General features: G+C 34.3%; 1 non-coding gene and 1 pseudogene across 1 annotated transcript; one reads left to right on the top strand and one right to left on the bottom strand.

Moving 5' to 3' along the window:
• Nucleotides 1–4,788: 4,788 nt before the first annotated feature.
• TRNAT-AGU (transfer RNA threonine (anticodon AGU)) lies at nucleotides 4,789–4,862 on the top strand. Its single transcript has one exon. It is a non-coding gene; the product is annotated as a tRNA-Thr (tRNA).
• A 16,121-nt stretch (nucleotides 4,863–20,983) lies between these two features.
• LOC147789891 (polygalacturonase pseudogene) lies at nucleotides 20,984–21,745 on the bottom strand (annotated as a pseudogene).
• Between the last annotated feature and the right edge of the window lie 683 nt (nucleotides 21,746–22,428).

Raw genomic sequence — 22,428 nt, 5'->3', positions numbered from 1 at the left:
CCCACTTACTATAAATACTTTCTCTATTCACCTTGTTATTGACTCATGCAAATACCTTTCGAGTGGAGGACGCTCCCAGGGCGACACGAGGCCGAGCATGAATCTCACGTGTGAATTTTTCAGAGAGCGTGAAAAGGAAAACAATGTATCTTATATACCTTTTTCCTCCCACTAAGTATTTTAGACAGTTGGGTATACTCATTACTCAAGTATATTCCGACTAATTAAATATAACCTAAGTCTAGGTGATTTTTCCAAAACTTACATCACTCAAGCATGCTCATAAAACTGGGCTAACTAAGCTCAAGTACTGGTCCGATCTCTAAGTAGTAGGTGTTCCGTAAACCGTCAACTTAAGTACCTCAAGCCTTAGACAAGATCGTGTCAGGTGAGCTTTCTCGTAACCACAATTTTGTAAGACATCGACCTATTTTAACTTTTAAAATTGATCGTGCTCGGTTCTTAACCCTAAGTGAGCATGCACTTATCTTTATTATAGATTTAACGTCTATCTCGTTTTATGACGTTGAAAATAACCTATAACATGCATCTAACATGCTTTATATAACAATTATATAATCATCCATTCCATGCAATAATATAACAATTTATATCTATTACTCATGGAACCCTAAACATGCATACTATACATTATAACACTTATAACATACTTGGAATGCATGAAACATGCTTAGCCTATGGTGGGATTTTAAATCTATATGACATACTTTATGCATATACATTTTCTATTTAATTAAACCATACATTCATAATGCATAATTAATTAAACACGCTAAAGTGGATTGGTTTTGGCATTTTAAAACAAACAATTAACTAAATTATTACATTAATAATTAAAAACAACTTGAACCACTCGTGAGGATCACAAACTTGAAAACTAATTCCCTTCTTGAATAATCTTAAAAATCTAGCATTTTAAACCCTTTAAAATTAAATTTAATAGATTACTCAAAATTCTAATCATATTAGAACAAATCATAATCGTATTAGGTAAATATCATGCATTCAATTTAAGAAATAAATATCCTAATTTAATTTTCAAGCATAACAATTATACTCAAATGCATATGGAAAATACATCCTAATTAAGAAATCATCTTATTTCTATAAGAAAACAACCTAATAAAAAAATTTCAAATATAACATTTATATTTAAAAAAACAATTAAAATACATGATTATGCATAATGGGATTTTAAACTAAATGACATACTAGATGCATTTAATCAATCAATTTAAAACATAGAACATATGCATAATTAAATTAAAAAAAAAAATCAAAATTGACCGGCATGTCTGACATATCCTAGAAATTGAAAATGAATTAAATTACAATAATTTAGATGGAAGACATATCTTGATTTTCAAGATCTTTTATGTTTGGAACAATTCCAAATTTAATAAAACTAGATTTTAAGATCTTTCCTATGGTAACCAATTCCAAATCTAATAAAATTAGGGTTCGAGATTTTGTCGATTGATGGTGTTAATATAACACATGCGGAAGCAATTTGGATCTTAGGCACTTTTAGAACATAAATTATAGTAAATAACTACCATGTTCATAAGTATTAAAACTTAATGAGTTTGAATACTAACCTTTTGTAGTTCAAATTTCTTTTTCATCATGAATAGGTTTTGAACCACCACTAGTGTCTTCTCCACTATCCTACGGCCTTAGAACGGGATTGTGAAATCCGGTGAGTGACTAAACTTGGGAGAGATTTTGTATATATGAAGAGAGTGTTTGTGAGAGGTTTTTCTCAAGGTTTTTCACCAAGAAGAAGAAGACCTTCCATGTACCATGATCACTCTATTTAAAGAGTCATGTTTGCATGTTCATGCAAATTTGAGATCACCAAATTTTGACACTCAAAATTCCACTCAAATGTTTCGGATTATGTGGCAAGCATGCATGTTTCAGTTAACCAAATTTTGACACCTCAAAATTCCACTCACATGGATTTTTCCATTAAATGAAGTCAACATTTTACATTTCTTCATTTTAATTCAACAATTAATTTGAATAATTAATTTCAAATTAAAGTAACATTAAATGATTAATTAAACTATTTAATTAATATTTAATATTAATTCAAATGCCAATCCCAATCAATTCCGACACATAATTTGATTATCAGATTCTCTCGTTTTGTTTAATTCGTAAATAAAACAAAAATGCGGTTAAATATATCGTATATATGTAGCGTATATTTCCTAATTTGAATTCGAACACTTCGAACTCACTCGTCACACTGTTCTATGGTTTAGTCCGATATGAGCTAGCAGAGGGACCTAATGGACCTATAGATCATGGGCTCCAACGATCCAAGATTAACCGGTTAAACTCATTAACCATGTTAACCAACACTCGTTAACTACTAGGACACTCCACTATAGACTAGTAGTTGCACTCCCCTCACTATAGATATATTTCTGTCCATTTGATATAACCATGATTAGTAAGTCGATCCTTCACAGGTTGTTCATAACTAGAGCTGGGTCAATTTACCGTTTTACCCCTAAAGTTACTTCTTGTTCCTTATGTCTCACTGATCCTCTAATGAACAATTGGTTTGTGGTCCAACAAGTAAACCAAATCCCTCTCAGGCCAATGAGAGGGTGGGGCCCCTTGTTCAAGACCTGGAGTCAGTGCTTAAGGGAACTACCTCTCTTCTATCCCTGAAAGTGGGTAGGAGTGAATTCCATCTTGCACCCCACGTCCTTAGCCATTCACCCAGTCTTACCCCTGAAATGGGAGGCCTATTGAGTCGGCGAACTAGAGCCACTCTCACCCATGCAAATCTAAGGATAATTCCGAATAAACAGGAGTTTATGGTTAGCTCAGGATTAAAACCGAGTTACCTAGGTTATCGAATGAAAAGAAAATCAGTCTCAACAGTAAACGACATTATAAAGTGAGAGTGGTTTTCTTCATGGTCCGATCTTATGCAATACTCATTGCATAGGACGCCCCCACTCACATGTCTCCATATGTACAATTTAGTGATCACATTGTTTATATCTTATACAAAAGTGGGTCGCATCCATAGTGTCCCCAAAATAAGGTACTCAACCTTATCCTTATACTATAGATTATTTTGACTATATACTTGAACTTGATCCACTCTTATGTCTCTACATATAGTTCAAGTAATCATACTATAGCCAGAGTGTTCTTTGTTTATTGGATTTAGATTAATAATCGTAAAGTTCACTTTATTCAATAACAATCTTTATTGAATAAACAACAATAATAGCTTTATTGAAAATATAATATGTTTTTGTTTACAAACTATGAGTTTTAGGACATAAAACCCAACACCGATATGTAACTATTCCATATGTAATAAAATTAGGGTTTGAGATCTTTCTCTCGTATGGAACTATTCCATATGTAAAAAAAATTAGGATTATTTCCTGGTTGGAACAATTCCAAATAGAGAACTTTTCCTATTCGAACAATTCTAAATATACATATTTTACTTTTAGAATAATTCTTAAGGTAGTTTTTTTTTAAAAAAAAATTTGGAACAATTCCAAATGTAGTAAAATTAGGCTTTCAAAACTCTAAATTGTACCGCGAATGGATGAACGTGGTCATGGCCGCCGCTGTCACTTTTCAATTTACAATGAACCTAACCGTATACATTTGTCTAACAAATCGGTAAATCTAATGCCACACTGATATGCCAAAAACAATCAATTTTACAAAACAATATTACATATATCTTATATATGAGAAATCAAATACCCACTATACTACTTTTAATTCAAAATAAAAATCAACAGGCTCTATACCAATGGAAGGGAACGAACTCTTCAATGTTCCCCCAATCTTGTTCACTCGTTACATGAACTAGGCATATGTAAATATACATTTTGATTCTTGCTTCGAGTTTATCACATTGCTTGTAAAGTTTTAAACTCGCACAAATTTTTTTGTAACTGTTTTTTCTGTTAGTTGTTCTTTCATTTTCATGCATTGCATAGTGTATTTGAGTCACTCTCGATCTTTCGATGCCTCAAAATTCGGGGTGTAACAAAATAGGTCTCTTAGGTATGTATTTCATAATACAATTTTACATACAATGTATATCCTAGTCGTTTTTCTTTTTTCCTTTCATAAAGTTAACATGGAATAAAAAACCTAAGATTTAGTGTTCGAGTATTTGTTTGGTTGTCGTTTTAGTCTTCGATACGTATTTTTTTCAAGTGGCACTCGTAACTCAGTTAGCTAGAGCACTTGTTTCGTAAGCGAGAGATCTTGAGTTCAACTCTCAACAAGAGCATAAATAAATTCAATGTTGTTAGACTGAATTCTAAAATTTTACCAAAGCTTTAGGTTCTAGGTAGGATACATAATATGTATTTCAAATGATGATAGAGGGGAGAATGAACGAAATAAGGTGTCTTAATTATGCCACAAAAACTTCTTGGTGGATCATGAGTTTATAAACGAGTTTTTTCTTTTCTCTTTATCCTTATCGTTTTGGGGTTTCTTGGATAATATTAGATTGAATTCCAAGAGTTTCACAACATATCTATTTTATAATACAATTTTATTTGATTTGGGTTTACATTATAAAGACAAATTAGTATTTTGCTTATTTTTCTCATTCCTATAAATATGTCTCTTTGGTTTGTATTTTATGATACAATTCTATGTACAGTGTATTGTAGTAGTCTTTTCTGTTCTCTTCCCTAGTTGCTTGGGTGTTTATTCGTTTTGGCGATTCATGAATTAATATGTTTTTAGTTTCAAGTAGCTCTTGTAGCTCAGTTGGTTAGAGCACCCGTTTAGTAAGCGGGAGGTCTTGAGTTCAACTCTCAACAAGAGTATTATTGCCCTCTAGTATGTTTCCACCAAAAAAAAAAAATACAATGCTTGTAACAACTTAGCCACCATAGGCAACAAAACATAACATGCAAAACCTACCCCACGATAGGCAACAAAACATAAAAAAATCCTATTTTAAGTGGAAGATAACACATTATTTTAGTCTTCGATACGTAGTTTTTTGAAGTTGTTCTTGTAGCTTAGTTGGTTAGAGCACTTGTTTTGTAAGCGAGAGGTCTTGAGTTCAACTCTCATCAACAGCATAAATTCATTTGTTCTCTTGACTTAGCTTTCTTATTGTTTTTTGGTTCTTAGATAATTAAGATCTAAATATCTTATTTTTCAACAATGTTGTTTGATTGAATTCTAAAAGTTTTAGAACATTGGGTCATTTGGTATCATAGTTTTAGGTTCTAGGTAGGCCAGCAAACACAGTATATGGCCATTAGAGACAAAAAGTGAAGAAAATGAAAAATAAAAAGAAATATTTGACGCGGATAGAGAGACTAAAAAGAAAGATGATTCTAGTTTTTTAGGAGAACAATGTTTTGTATACAAAAGGTACATATACAGAAACTTAGAAGTAAAAGAATTTTCTTTCTAAGGGGAGCACTCAAACTAAGTGTATCTACCTTTTCGATTGAATTCTTGCAGAAAATGCTTATTATAAAGCAAGTTTGAATAATTAATTTCAACTCGTGCCAATATCTAACTCATGGAAAAAAATAAGACCAATGGGCTGCACAGGAAGCGGCACTCCTATTTCACTTTTACATCCATGCATGACCTAAAGATAAAAGGGAAGACCTCGACAAGATTAAAACCACGGAATGAAAATAATTTTAAGTTTGCATTACAAGGAAATCAATTGAATTCGATGACGAATCCTCTTGAAGAATGGGAGAATGAACGAATAATGTGTCTTAATTATGCCACAAAAACTTCTTGGTGGATAATAAGATTGTAGGTTACGTGTTTGAATTTAGAGATGTTTTATAGTATTTTTTTCACTTTAGAATATTATATTAAAATTTTAAGTTAAAATTAATTAATGGTCGTTATGGTATTGATGGACAAGACATTTACAACATTTCAATGGACTATATATTACTTTAAAGGTTTATTTTCAAGGTTATAAATAGTAAGTCATGTTATTAGTATAGTACAAAGATTTTGGATATTAGAATGAAAGTTGAATAGTATGCTTCTTTACCCATGAACTTGTTCTTTTGCATTTCTTGTGTTTAGATTTACGTGCTAGAGTTATGCAAGTAGTCTTGACCGAGTTATTCTGTGAAGCGATTCGAATCATGAGTTTATAAATTAGTTTTTTTTCTTTTCTTTTTACTCTTTATCTTGATAATTGAGGTAATCGGTTCAAAAACTTTCTCTTGGATTGATTGCTTATCGTTTTGTGGTTTCTTGGATAATTTAGATCTAAACATCTTGTTCTTCAACAGTAATATTAGATCGAATTTCAAGAGTTTCATAACATATCTATTTCGTAATACAATTTTATTTGATTTGGGTTTACATTATAAAGACAAATTAGTATTTTGCTTATTTTTCTCATTCATATAAATATGTCTTTTGGTTTGTATTTTATGATACACTAGCTTGGGTGTTTATTCCTTTGGTGATTTAAGAATTGTTATGTTTTTTGTTTCAAGTAGCTATAGTAGCTCAGTTGGTTAGAGCACCTGTTTAGAGCATTATTGCCATTTAGTACGTATTCTCCATGATTGTGAACTAGTACATTAAATAGTATAGAGAATATTTCTTTCCGTCAACAAAAGAGGGTCGTTCCCCAAATGTCCATTTACAACATGAACGTTATATGTCGTAGGTACCTGTTTATATGTTGAATTCTTGTAACAACTTGAACCCCAACAAAAGCCACAATTAACTTTATTATAATATAAGATTAAAGCCATTTTCGATCTTGCTTCCACTATTGGTACAACAATTAGTATCATATTTTTGTGGAGCATTTCGGCACACAACAAGTGGAATCAAAGCGTGGTTGTCGTATTTCGAGAATTCTAAAAGTTTTTGACCCCCATCAACCATGAAACGTGCTCACAATCGTGCTTATCTTCTTGAAAATCAATTTTCAAGAATTGTGTTTTTCTACTTTCATCCAAATTACTTGTTACAAATGGCAGAGTCATCTGATATTAAATCAGAACGTGAATCGAGAATTTTGAGTTCTAATCTTGAAGTAGAAAATTTTGATGGAATTAATAATTTTTGTGTTTGGTAAGGCGAAGTTACTGATTTGCTGGCCATGCAAGACCTTCCTGCTTCTCTCGTAGAGGAGATGCCTGAAAACATGACAGACGCAGAATGAAAACATGACAGACGCATAATTATATATGACTCAAATTTGATCTTGGTTATAACATCTGTGAAGATGAAGCTCAAAGATTAGAATTGAGAAGTTTGATCAATCCGATTTGGTTTCTAGAAGATGCAGATGGAAGATTTTCTGTACCAAAAAGATCTCCATGAATCCCTATTGGGGTGAAACCAAATATCATAACCACAGAGCAGTGAAAGCTCAAGGATCGGCAGGCCTTAGGGTTAATTTGGTTGACACTGTCCAAAAATGTGGCGTTTAACATTATCAAGGAGAAGACAACGTAAGTTCTATTGAAGGCGCTATTGAATAGGTACGAAAAACCGTTGGGTATGAACAAGGTGTATTTGATGAGGAGATTTTTCAATCTATAAATGTCTAAAGGTAGTTCCAGTTGTGGATCATATAATGAATTCAATATGAGTTTAAGTCAACTAAATTCAATGAAAATTAATTTTTGAAGATGAAATTAAAGAACTGATTTTGATGTACTCTTTACCTGATTTGTGGGATACTATTGTTGTCGCAGTTCTCAAATCTCTAATAAGTTGAAGTTTTTTCTCGACCATGGTTTCATGATTCTAGCTTGTAATTTTTCTCGAACTATATGACAATCTATTTCTATGTGTTTCGTACGTTTATGAAAAATTGGATTGGCTGCTATCTGTAATGATACTTGATTATCACAATACAATAATGCTGGTTTGGACAGTGGAACTTTCAAGTCTTGAAGAATGTATTTTAACCAAGCTAACTCTAAACAAGTATTTGCCACAGCTCGACACTCGGCTTCTGCTAATGATCTGGACACATTGGTTTGCTTTTTAGACTTCCAAGGAATAATTGAATTTCCAAGGAAAATGCAGAACCTAGAAATTAATGGTCTGGAAGTTCGACAACCGCCCCAATCTGAATCGCAATATGCTTGTAATCTTAAGTTGTTTTCAGATGGTAGTACAAGTCCTTGACCAGGAATACCTTTGATGTATCTCAGAACTCGAAGAGTTGCCTCCCAATGTGGTTTTCTTGGTTCATGCATAAATTGACTAAGCACACGAACTGAATACACTATGTCAGGCCTAGTAACGGATAAATATATTAATCTGCCAATCAACCGTCTGTATTTACTTGGATCATTCAACTTCTCCCCTTCTGTTAAAGAAAGTTTCAGATTATGCTCCATAGGAAATCTTTCTGGATGTGCTCTTGTAAGACCTGTGTCTTGAAAAATGTCTAGAGCATACTTCCTTTGAGAGATAAAAATTTCTTTTCTAGACCTAGAAAATTCAATGCTTATAATATATTACAAATTCCCTAAATCTTTGATAAGGAATTTCTCGAGTAAACAAGTCTTGAGATGTTGAGTTTCTTTGAAAAATGACTAGAGCATACTTGCTTGATCCTCTTAATTTCAAGTCCTTGAATCCTTTGGATCTTACATGGGGCGCTTGTTATTTTTGGAGCTAATTTCCTTTATTTTTTTGGGGTGTTACATCATATCTCATCACTTGGCTCCCCAAATCGTATTTATCAATCACAGTTTTATACATGATCCCAAGATGAATTGGTTAACTCTTTACTAGTCTCTATGTCGTACATCTACGTATCATGAATACATGATCCTAAGATGAATTGGTCCTCTCTTTCTTATAACATTTTCCATACTACACCAAACATAATTATTTCATTCATAAGCATGGTAAACAAAACCTTAAACCAAACCACCACGAAGAGATCCAGATTAGCTACATAGGGTTCATTTTAAATAGTTATTACTTTCTTTCATTAAATGACACAACAATTTGATAACTATTTGACAAACCCCGTTTATTGTTCTTTATAATCCAAAATGGTTTAGAAATTTTGGAAACTCCTCGTTCTCAATTTGTTTAAAAAAAATAATGACCCTTTAAATTGTTATTTTACCATCTACGATCGAGTTGCGAAATGCCTTCTTAGGGTAAGTCCGTATTTCCCTCCTCTAATATGTCATTTCTCAAGGAAAATGTATATATTATTACCTTATGACATGATGTAAAGTGCCTTTTGTGTCATATATTTGTTTTATCATTTCCTTATATAAACCCAACATTTTCTATTAATTTCTCCCAAAGTTGGGAACTTAAATAAATGGGACTACTACCCCGTGACTGTCTTCTAATAACAATTGGTTGTGAACTTGATTCGATGGACCTCCATGTACATTGTGTTAGTATTTTCAAATATTGTCCCAGTCGTACATTTTCAACCATACAACGTCACGATTTTGTCACACTCATGAAAAATCTTTTTTTTGCCTGACTTTATGGCTACATTAGACTTTAGACAAGGTTGGTCACTAACCGAACATGACTTATATAGAAACTAAACTTTGTTCAATCATACATGTAACAACTCTAACCGACTTGCCTCTACTCTAGGCCAAGCCTAAGGCTCTACCTCACCTTTACCCTACCTCAAAATCCTTCTAATGCAATGTCACATCTGATATAGTTGTTTTGATTATCAATCGTGACCAAAATAAGTTAACAAATGTTCATATTATAATTTATGTCGATAGGTAATTAACATCGTTTATATTTCACTCGTACTAATCATGTCAAGCTTTAAAAAAAAAAAAAATAATAATAATAATAGTAATAATCCCAGATAAACAACATATAAAAAATATTTATTTATTTAAATATTAAAATCAAACTTTCAAATTTATGGATACATGAATTTTTTGCCGGACCAGTTGTAGCAAATATCATAATTATCGGTTTTATAGTTGAACATACAGACATTTTCCTCACTCATATGCCACGAACATAGCATACTTTCACAATTATCTCTATCTCTCTTATCTATGTAGACATTGAAGTAATGAAACGAGCTAGGCCATTGGAAGGAACAGTAAAACAATGTTGTGCCCCATAAATTTGGACGAAAACTGAAGTCGTAGCTGGCCAAAGGAGTCAGCATGTGGACTCCCAAGTCATCATTGCTTGATTTGCAGTGAACAGCGAGCTGATTTTTAGATTTTAGAGCATTTGTTATCTTGACCATAATCTTTGGGTTTTGGAGGAATGATCCTTCGATGGTAGTCACTTGGTTAGCAAAGAATAATGAAATTAAGAGAGAAAGTGCAAGTGTTGAAAATAAACTCATGTGGTTGAAATGGGAGAGAAAAAAAGATGGGTATGAACACATTTGTTTGTGCATGATTTGTTTCACTCTTTATAGTTGAAAAGGAGTGTAATGGAAGATAACCGTTGATCTGGTAATAACCCAAAAATAAATAAATAAATAAACTAACCCATTTGTTTGTATTTCTAATTCATTATTTTCTTTTTTTGTAACATATGGTTTTGTGAGAAGAAGTTAGTTGAGTATTTTAGGGTGGTAGGTATTGGGAAAGGGAAGGGATTAGTTATTATTAATTAATTCTTTTATTTATTATTTTTTTTTACTGTTGTTAAATAGTTTATAATAAAAATTGAACATTGATAACTGTTATTTTTTAAATCGAAAAATATATGATTGAAACTGCTATTTCTCTCTAAAATTTTTAATTAAAAAAGTAAAACTATAATATGAAAATTAATTTTATGTTATGGTCGTTCGGGTCCTTCACCTAAACTAATTTTCATACTGTTTCATGACCTAGCCCAACGAGGCTTTTATCTGGTCATCATATGTAAGGACCGGTCGGACTCGATACTCCAAAAAGGTGAGTAAACTTTCACGAAATAAAACAAACAGTATTTAAAACATAACATTACTTAAAACAAAACAGTGTTCATACATGAGTAATTAAAACACAACATAATAGTTAAAACACCGAATAAGGAACGAACACAAAATATTTCAAAACAAATGGGTTGAAGACGACGGGTGAGGCTTGTCTATGACACCTGCTTCGGAGTCCGCTCCCAACCTCGACTAGCTCCTTATTACCTGAAAAAAAAAAATGCAAAATAAGGAAGGAGTACAAGACTCAGCAAGTAGCCTACTTGTAGGCTCTTTATCGTGTCCTTGATAAGCTAGGACACCACACTCTTTCTTTTCTTGTTCTTGTTTCTTTTGTAAGTAATTAGGCCCGTTCTATTTCTGACTTGGAGTTATGTTAAGAATGAGAAATAGAATTGGGACAGAAAGTTACATCTTCATTAATATTCACAATGTTTAAATAGGATACAGGACGAATACCTAAAATTAAGGGAAAATATTAACTAACTAAATCTTGAGAGTCAAATAAAATATACTACTAATCAAATCATAAAGTAACAAAAATATTAATTAAGAATGTATAAGATATATTCCAACACTAATTATTATAATATATTCTCCTAATATTATATCTTAATACTCCCCCTCAAGTTGGAGAGTGTCTGTCAATCACACCGAACTTGTCTTTCAAAAATTCGAACTGACGTCTTCCCAATGTTTTAGTGAAAATATCTACAAATTGCATTTTAGTCGAAACATAACATGGTTTGATGATTACAGCTTGTAATTTTTCTCGAACTATATGACAATCTATTTCTATGTGTTTCGTACTTTCATGAATAACATGGTTTGATGATACTCAGCTTCTGCTGATGATCTGGACACATTGATTTGTTTTTTAGACTTCCAATGAATAATTGAATTTCCAAGGAAAATGGAGAACCAAGAAATTGATCATCTGGAAGTTCGACAACCGCCCCAGTCTGAATCACAATATGCTTGTAATCTTAAGTTTTTTTTCAGATGGTAGTACAAGTTCTTGACTAGGAGTACCTTTGATGTATCTCAGAACTCGAAGAGCTACCTCCCAATGTGGTTTTCTTGGTTCATGCATAAATTGACTAAGCATACGAACTGAATACACTATGTCAGGCCTAGCAACTGATAAATATGTTAATCTGCCAATCAACCGTTTGTATTTACTTGGATCATTCAACTTCTCCCCTTTTGTTAAAGAAAGTTTCAGATTTTGCTCCATAGGAAATCTTTCTGGACGTGCTCCTGTTAGACCTGTGTCTTGAAAAATGTCTAGAGCATACTTCCTTTGGGAGATAAAATTTTCTTTTCTAGACCTAGAAAATTCAATGCCTAGAAAATATTTCAAATTCCCTAAATCTTTGATAAGGAATTTCTCGATTAAACTAGTCTTGAGATGTTGAATTTCTTTGAGACCGAGTATGATTACGTTCCAAGGCTGCAATTTCATCATTCATAGCCTGCTGCCATAATGGGTCGCCAACTGCCTCATCATAGGTTTTAGGTTCTGTCTGGACTGTAATAAGAGCTAGAAAACCACGTTGAGTAGGAGAAAAACGAGAGAATGAAAAGTAATCATGAAAGGGATACCTGGTGCCAATGTTCAGACTTGAGCTAGAGGTTAAATGATTGGCTCCAGAAGACATCTCATTATCATTATAACAAGCTGGAGGCTGTTTTGTACGAGTAGAACGTCAGAGTGGAACTGATGTATCAGGTGGGATAAGATTAGAATTAGTGGGTGTATCTGGAGAAGGAATAGAAGGCGGAGGAGACAACGAGGTAGTAGGTGAAGGAATAGAAGGTGGGGGAGGACTAGAATGGATGTTTGAGTAGGATGAATCATGAAGTGGTAAAATGGGAGTTGAAGGAGCTACGTCAAAGTTTGTGAAGCTGATGAAAAAGGAAAATCATCGTCACAAAATTGAACATCACGACTGATAAAAAAAAAATCTTAGATTGCATGTCACACAACTTGTAACCTTTGTGACCACAAGGATATCCTACAAAAACACAAGGAATTGCCCGAGGTTCAAATTTTTGCTTAGGGTGTGTACTACAGTTGCATAACACTTACAACCAAAAACTTTAAGATGGTGAAATGTATGTGGTTCTTTGTATTGTGCTTCAAAGGGTGTCTTGTTGGATAACAATGGTGATGGTGTTCTATTTATAAGATAAACAGCAGTTAAAATGGTGTTCTATGTAGAGTGCATCTAACTTTAACTCGGCCTGATATTTCTTCTGCAGTTGGGGTTATGAGTCGGTACATGCAAAGTCCAAAGAAACCTCATTTGGATGCAGCTCGACGGATCTTGAGATATGTCAAAGGTACAATCGACTATGATCTTTTGTACAAAAGAAAAAAAGGCTGCAAGCTAGTTACAGAATTGCCCTGCCACCGAACCTTGCCGTCGTGCACAATGTGTTTCACGTATCCATGCTGCAAAAGTACACTCCAGACCATACTCATGTAATCGAGCATGAGATGCTTCCCCTTCAGGAAGATCTGTTTTACGAGGAGAAGCCTAGCAGAATTTTTGCTTGAGACACTAGGCGGTTGCGCAACAAAGATATTCCCTTGGTAAAGGTCTCATGGGGTAACTGTCGTGAGGAAGAGGCAATATGGGAACAAGAAGAGGTTGTGAGGAAAGCTTATCCCGAACTCTTCCAAGAGATAGCTACTTTCGGGGACGAAAGTTCCTAAGGAGGGGAGAGTTTGTAACACAAAGAAAAAAAGGGGGGGGGGGGGGGCTAAGTTAACTGAGGGGCAAAAATGTCATTTTGCCCCTCCAGCCCTAATAGGGGTCCAAGGATATCCCCGTCACACCCCCTGCAAAAGAAAAAAAGAGTTAGAGAGAACTTTGAGAGGAGTCAGCCGTGAAGTTTAACGGACCACAGTCGGAATCCACCTTCGGAAGAGACTTGTACAAGGATTGAGAGGTTAGTGAGGCCGACGCTCCGTCAAGACCCAAGAACATTTCACGAGGTAAGGTTATGAACGACATTTCTCAGATCTGAGCTTTTCCTATGTGAATCGAGTCCTAAAATGCTAAAATATTCACCTAGGAACAACTCTATGCACGATCAGTGAAGAAGTTTGGCCAAGACCTCAACCCGAAGGCGGAGAGCCGAGAATCGTCTGAGAACGGTGAGTGAACTTTCGACGCTCTTAACTCGTCCGATAGTCAAGAAAAAATTACAAAACAATACTACGATGTACCCCGTAACATGATCTAGAATTTTGCCTAAGAAATCATATTGATTCGATCTACAGATTAAAAGATATGAAAATCGGAAAAGGGGACTGTGTTACGGATTTCAGAGGACAGAGAAGAAAAAGAAAAAAAAAAACAAAAGAGGTCGGTCGGCGAGTGGCGAAGGGTGGCGTGACAGGCGCCGGACACGCGTCGACTGTCGGCTGGAGCAACGCAGCTCCAGCGAGGCGACAACACATGTCACTTGCAAAGCCAAGCCAAACTGCAAACGCGAGCCGAGCCGAGCCGAACCGGACCGGCCGACCCTGTAAAATTAAGATTCGAAGAGAGCCTACAAGTAGGTGTCTTACTGAGTATAATTTTTATACTCATCCTTGCTATATTTTCCTTTTTCAGGCGCGAGGCGTCGATCAAGGGCGGGCGTGATGGAGACGGGGATTGTCACAGAGGAACGGGTTGTCCGGGGGCGTCAATCTAGTCTTTATTTTGTGTTTGGATACTTTCAAAATTTATTTCCAAACTTTCATGTGTTTTGTTGTTTGTCGTCCAAAAACTTTATTGGAATTTAAGGATTTTCTTTATTTCATATTTAAATCACTTTGTGCATTTGTGCGTTGTCGTAAGTCACGGGGGGTTGCGACAGCATACAAACTACAATAAGAAATCAAGACATTAAAGAAGTTTAGATGTATTTCTGGTCTCAAGAAGAATATAAACTCTATTGATTAGTTGGATAGCACATGTTATGCACCAAAGTTTGGAAAAAGTTCGTGAAAGATTGTGAAGGGTTCCATGGTAGTAGCACATGACACAAAATATGGAATTTATACGCAGAGTACATAAACATGGTTGTTGTTAAGTGGAATCATGAGGGATGATTAGACGGTGAGAACCTACAACCCCGAACCATGAAAGACTCAAGGAGTCAGGAATTATGAGAGTGGAGACTTGAGTCCCTACCAAGACCGCCTAACCACCCTTGAGACCTAGAAGGCCACCTTAGTACCTCGGGATGTAGAAGAAAGATTTCTAAACTGATAGTAGCTGGTATGGCGTTCAAGTAGTTTCCACTCACCTTTCCACTCTTGTACAATACCATCAAGCGAGGTGTTACATTGGTTAGGATTGTGATACTCAGTGGTAGATTGACTATTTTGCATGGTGGGTCCATCCTATGTTGATCATGCGGGTTGTTGGGTTTTATGTCCTAAAACTCATAGTTTGTAAATAAAAACATATTCTATTTTCAATAAAGTTATCATTGATGTTTATTCAGTAAAGATTGTTATTGAATAAAGTGTATTTTACGATCGTTAATCTAAATCCAATAAACTAAGAATACTCTGGCTATAGTATGAGTACTTGAACTATATGTAGAGACATAAGAGTGGATCAAGTTCAAGTATATAGTCAAAATGATCTATAGATGCGGTCCACTTTTGTATATGACATAAACAATGTGATCACTAAATTGTACATGCGGAGACATGTGAGTGGGGGCGTCCTATGCAATGAGTATTGCATAAGATCGGACCATGAAGAAAATCACTCTCACTTTATAATGTCGTTTACTGTTGAGACTGATTTTCTTTTCATTCAATGACCTAGGTAACTCGATCTTAATCCTGAGCTAACCATGAACTCCTGTTTATTCGAAATTATCCTTAGATTGGCATGGGTGAGAGTGGCTCGAGTTCGTCAACTCAATAGGCTAGGGACGTGGGGTGCAAGATGGAATTCGCTCCTACCCACTTTTGGGGATAGAAGAGAGGTAGTTCCCTTAAGTACTAACTTCAGGTCTTAAACAAGGGGCCCCACCCTCTCATTGGCCTGAGAGGGATTCGGTGGTTGGATCATAAACCAATTTTTCATTAGAGGATCAATGGGACATAAGGAACAAGAAGTAACTTCAGTGGTAAAACGGTTAATTGACCCAGCTCTAGTTACCAACAACCTGTGAAGGATCGACTTACTAATCATGGTTATATCAAATGGACAGAAATATATATATATAGTGAGGGGAGTGCAACTACTAGGCTATAGTGGAGTGTCCTAGTAGTTAACGAGTGTTGGTTAACAAGGTTAATGAATTTAACCAGTTAATCTTGGATCGTTGGAGTCCATGATTTATAGGTCCATTAGGTCCCTCTGCTAGCTCATATCGGACTAAACCATAGAACAGGTGACGAGTGGGTTCGAAGTGTTCGAATTCAAATTAGGGAATATACGCTACATATATATGATATATTTAACCGTATTTTTGTTTTATTTACGAATTAAACAAAAAGAGAGAATCTGAGATATTTAAATAAGATTTAAATATTTTAATGAAATATGTGTCGGAATTGATTGGGATTGGGATTGGCATTTGAATTAATAATAAATATTAATTAAATAGTTTAATTAATCCTTTAATATAATAATTTCAAATTAGTTATCGAATTAAAATGAAGAAAGTCAAAATGTTGTCTTCACTCGTGGAAAAATCCATGTTTGAGTCAATGGAATTTTGAGGTGTCAAAATTTGGTTTAACCAAACTTGCATGGTTGCCAAATAAACCCCACAAATTTTAGTGTTATTTTTAGTGTCAAAATTTGGTGAGCTCAAACTTGCATGTTTGCCACATAATCCCAAACATTTGAGTGGAATATTGAGTGTCAAATTTGGCGATCTCAAATTTACATGAACATGCAAACATAACTCTATAAACAGAGTGATCAAGGTACATGGAACTTCTCCCTTTGAAAAACCTTGGGAAAAACTCTCACAATTCTCTTCATATATACTAAATCACTCCCAACTTTAGTCACTCATCGGATTACACAATTCCATTCTAAGGCCGGAGAATAGTGGAGAAGACACTAGTGGTGGTTCGAAACCGATTCGTGAGGAAAAAGGAATTTGAACTACAAAAGGTTAGTACTCAAATACCTTGAGTTTTAATACTTATGAACAAGCTAGTTATTTACTATAATTGATGTTCTAAGAGTTCCTAAGATCCAAATTTCTTCCGCATGTTTTATGTTAACACCATCAATAACTTGTCAAGCTGGCTTGTATCAGAAAGTAGCACGCCCCAACCTTGGGCGATCTCATGGCCTGTGCGACAGGTTCGCCAGTTCACTCCTCCATGGACGACGAGCAGGCTGGCACTCACCATGTTCCTCACCTGGTACAAAGTTATATGTCGTAGCGCCTCATCCTTAGACGTCGGATACCGCTACGAAGGTTAAATCTTCTGCCCAGGTGTGTGTACCAAGATTGTTGAAACTCTAGAGCCTATAGAGTAAGTTGGTGGTTCCCTACTATGACATGGATGCGATAAGAGCCTATAAGTATGTTGCTTACTGAATATATTTATACTCATTCTTATTTACATTTCTTTTTCAGGTCTGTGAAGCTACCGATCGTGGCGATAGGGTTCTCGGGAGCTTAGAAGTCAGAGAGGAATTGTCGACTTGAGGCGTTTTTCTAGACTACGTACATATAGTTGTCACTTAATACATGTCATATTTGTTGGGATTTATGCCTTAAAGCCTCGTAATTAATTATTTAGGTTTTTAACAATAATTTTTATTATTTTATTTATAATTTAATTGTTATCCATGGTATGAAAATCCAAGGTTATTAATGTAATCTTGAACAGTATTTGGTTGACATACAAGAGGATCGTGTTCAAGTAATAACCTAAAGAGTCTATAGTATATGGATAAAGTTGGATGTCTTATCCTGGTAACACTATTGATACGACACTTTGTAATAGTTACAAATGATTTGATTCAAATCGTTCATGTGGAGACATGTAAGTGGGGGTACCCTATACAATGAGTTTGTATAAGACTGAACCAAGAAATGATTAATCTCTCTTTATAAATCCGTTAATTGAGAAGATTAATATTTCACACGATGATTATGTGCGAGTCGATCTTAATCCTGAGTGAGTTATGAACTCCTACCTGTGAGGGCTTGTCCTTTAATTTACATGGGTGAGAATTGCCCTTTAGGCCAATTCAATATGCCTACCATTTTAGGGACTTGACCAAATAGGGAGTTTGGAACATAACATCATGAGATGAAATTCACTCATTCCCATACGAGGAAACTAGATGAGTTGTTCTCTTAAGTACTTATTTCGGGACTTGAACAATGGGGCCCCACCCTCTCACTGGCCCGAGAGGGACTTGGTTTATGATTGGATCATAAACAAATTGTTTATTAGAGAATCAGTGGTATTTAAGTTGAAAAATGTAATTACAGGGGTAAAACGGACTTTGGACCCTGCTGTAGTTATGAACAACTCGTGAAGGATCGACTTGCTTGTAATGATTATATCAATGGACATAACTTGTCCTACAGTGCATAAGAGTGCAACTCTAGGTTTATAGTGGAGTGACCTACCGTTAATGAATGGAAATTGATTAATTAAAAAGTTTAATTAATTAATTTTGTATCATTGGAGCTTGTAATCGGTAGGTCCATAGGGTTTCCTTGCTAGCTCATAGTAACGCTAAAGGTTCAATTTATTTAAAAGAAAATTTGAAGGGTTGAAATTGGTATTTAATATATTAGATATATTAAATATAAAGGAGAAAATAAATTTAATTTGAAATGTCAAACTAATATTGAATATATTAGATATATTAAATAAATTGAGAAAATATATTTAATTTGAAGGTTTCAAATTAATATTTAATATATTAAATATATAAAAAAAGAAAAATATATTTATTGTATGAGATACAATTAAATATTAAATCAATTAATGTATGATACATTAAATAAAAATATATTTAAAATTTGAATGAGATTTAAATTAATTAAATATATATTAGGATATCTTATAATATTTAAATATAGTTTGTATAAGGTATTATATCCTAGTAATATTAAATATGTAAATATATTATTGGCAAAAATTCTTGAAGAGTCTCTATAAATAGACTCTCGGGTTGAGCCAAACACACCAATCTCTCTCTCTTTCTCTCAAAAATGAAATTACATCTCGAGAAAATTCTCGAAACGGAGTACATCTTAGGAGGCATGAAACGGATTACATCTCCAGGAAAAAAAAAAAAAAAAAAGCAAGAACCTCTTAAACCGATTTATGTAATGTTCCATGAACAAGATTTGAACCAAATTTTTTAGTATGAATTTGACACCCAATGGCTCTGCATTTTCCGACATCTTTTGCAATATGACAACATTATTTACTCCTCATGAAGTGTTTCGAAGCAGGGAGATTATTCTTACCGATCAACATGAGTTGTTTTTAGCATATTTTGTCTTTACCCACATGTTTGTTAAGAAAATTTCAAGAGGTAGCCAAACATGATATTGTTCGAAACTAAACACGCTTAACTTTTGAGTCTTATGCTTGAAGCACCAAAGTAGGCAACATGATTTTTAGAGATAGTTTTCACTCCTAAGAGCAATTCAAAACAAGTAACTAATGTGACCATATCATTGAAGATGCAAGAAATTGTGGGGGCCATCAGATGCCAAATTTGGATTCCCAAGGTCCAAATTTTAGGTATGTGATTACATCTTAGGAGGCATGTGAGTAAGGAAAAAGCATGCTACAAAAAATGGTGTTGGTTTGTGTGGATAGTTTTCACTCTTATAAGCAATTCAAGATAAGTTGGTAATGTAGGTATGTCATGGTAGATGCACGGGAACGTCAAGGGTATCAGTTGCTAGTTGCTGAATCCAAATTTGAAATTGTGGTCCAAATCTTAGCAGGGGCACCATTTGCCATTTCCAAATGGCTTAGTTCCCCTTTTTTTTTCTTTTTCTTAAGATTTTATTCTAAACAATAAAATCAAAAGATTTAATTATGTAGTAAGGGTTGTTTCAGTTGAATAAATTTATGATCCAATTAATTGCGTTAGGTCTAAAAATATCTCAACTCGACCCAGCTAAACTCATGAACAACAAATATCTTAAGACTTGAAAAAAGGAAACATAGCATCATCGATCAAGACCAAATTCTGTTTTTATTTTCTCTCTTTTGTGATTTCTGTTATTTTTGGCCTTATTTACCATGGATTTGGGCAAATTTTGATGAGTTCTGGTACATTAAACTCCTAGAACATTTAGCTACTTTTGATATTTAATTTTTCTAGGACTATCGACATTTTTCCTATAACTAAACTTGGTCGGGATAAATAGGTAGATAATTCGATATTAAATGTAAATTCCTAAAATACATATTAATACTTGTCACTTAATTTTCTAATCTGAAAGCTAAATTTTAACAAGTCATATCCAAAAGTTGCAACCAAAATTACACGATTGACGAAAAAGATAGATTTAAGGACACGACTTGTTGGATTAGTCACCTTAAATTTTAATTCTTCTTTAACAATAATGATGGATCTGTGCAATATGGGAAGTAGTTAGGAGATTCAATCTAACTCATCCATTCTGTCTAAAAGATTTCTAATGGTAATTGATTTGTTTAGGGTAACTAATTGAAAGAGGAGTTAGATATTTTTGTTGGTTAAAGATTCTTTTCTTGAGTAATGGATTAGTTTTTTTTTAATAATGGTTGTTACAATTACATTGTCTCATTTCGAATTCAAAACTAGAACGAAAAAAAAAAAAAAAAAAAAAAAACAAGACTTGGAACAATTTTATTATATAAGGTGGTGGTAATAAAAACATTAGGTTGTTCACGACACAAAGTCTCCTTCAAACAGTAGACCATCTTATTTATTTTGAAAAGTACAACAAAAGAAACTCAAAAGAATGAGAGTCAAATGGATGGAGGCGGTCTTCTTTTTTAATTAAGGTTGTCTATTATATTTGAAGTTCTATGGCAATGAACAATCCATTGGACAACATAAGGAGAGGAGCATATCTTGGGGTTCGGTCTTCCTGAAATGATAGGTTTCACATTCGTGCATTGGGAGGAAATAGGACCTTTTATTCCATTGTAAGTGAGGTCAATGTTGCTTACTTTTACATCGTCACATGGTAAGTGACGGCTGCAAATAAGTTTGTTTGCCTGCAGAGTTGCAGAACTTCCTCTAATGTTCTTGAAGCTCACTGTACTAATCTTAATTTTTGAAGGAATCTGAAAATTAAAATGAGACAACAAATGGTTTATTTGTTAAGTTATAATGAAAAAATGAATGAAAGGTTCGAGAATGCGATCCATACCTGCCGATTGCACTGATTCCACGGACAATACTCTTGGTCTATTATAATAGGGTTGCTAACATTGACCATTATAATGTCCAAAAAGTGCATATTGGTGGCGGTGCTGCTAGCAGCAGAAGTTGGCCACGTTTTGATCCTAACACCATTAGTGGTGTTAATTAACGTGCAGTTCTTTACGATGACACCTTCAACAAGTTCTTCGTTAGTGTATCTTCCAAGACTTCCGATGCTTATTCCATGTCCTGGTCTGCACGTCACGTTGGTGACTTCAATTAGTTTGCTTCCATTTCCAAGAGAAAGGCAATCATCTCCAGTTGCAATTTTGGACTTTGTGATTGTGATCTTATTTGATGGACCGATGTGTATTCCATCAGAGTTTGGACTGTTTTCTGGTGCCATTATATTGATATTATGGAATGTGAGGTTGTTGCAGCTGAGGACGTTGATATGGAAGTTCTTGCTATCAAGTGATGTTATTCTCTTAACGGTTGAATTGGTGATGAAGTTGAACCTCAAACTCTAAACATTTTGTATAATCAAATAATATTTTGTGAGAGTCGGTAATGAAGCTAAAAATATGAACAGAACCCAATAAAATTGAAAACTAAAAAAAAAATTCACTTCTTCACTTGATTGTTTAAAGATTATCCTCTAGAAAATGAAGAACATTTACCAAATCGTAAATGTCAGAACATTAGAGAAGACATGTAAGAGGCCCTTTAAAAAACAACAAGATGCATGAGATTGAGAAGGAAAGCTAAAGGCATATTACTTACAACAGGGAGTTTGGGCACAATTTATGCTTTGTGGCAATCATTCCTTTTCCAAGCTGCCTTTCCTTGGCCATCAAAAACTCCTTCACCTGATAATGTCAATCTATCAACACGTGCAAAAGTGATCCAATTATCTCCCTGAAGACTTTTTTGTGTCTGCAATGTTCCTCCAAGTTGAAAGTCAATTGGACTTTTACAAGGTCCTTCAAACTTCCCTTGCTTTACTTTAAATATCCCTTTCGGAATAAAAATTGCACTAGAACGATTGGACGTGCATGCATCCTTCCATGCATTTCCTAAAGCCTACAT

This window comes from Cucurbita pepo, chromosome 12 (assembly GCF_057944985.1).
Source record: "Cucurbita pepo subsp. pepo isolate OVF chromosome 12, ASM5794498v1, whole genome shotgun sequence".
Classification (NCBI taxonomy): Eukaryota; Viridiplantae; Streptophyta; class Magnoliopsida; order Cucurbitales; family Cucurbitaceae; genus Cucurbita; species Cucurbita pepo.
The sequence above is the reverse complement of the archived record's forward strand: the minus strand, read 5'-3'. Positions and strand labels throughout refer to the sequence as shown.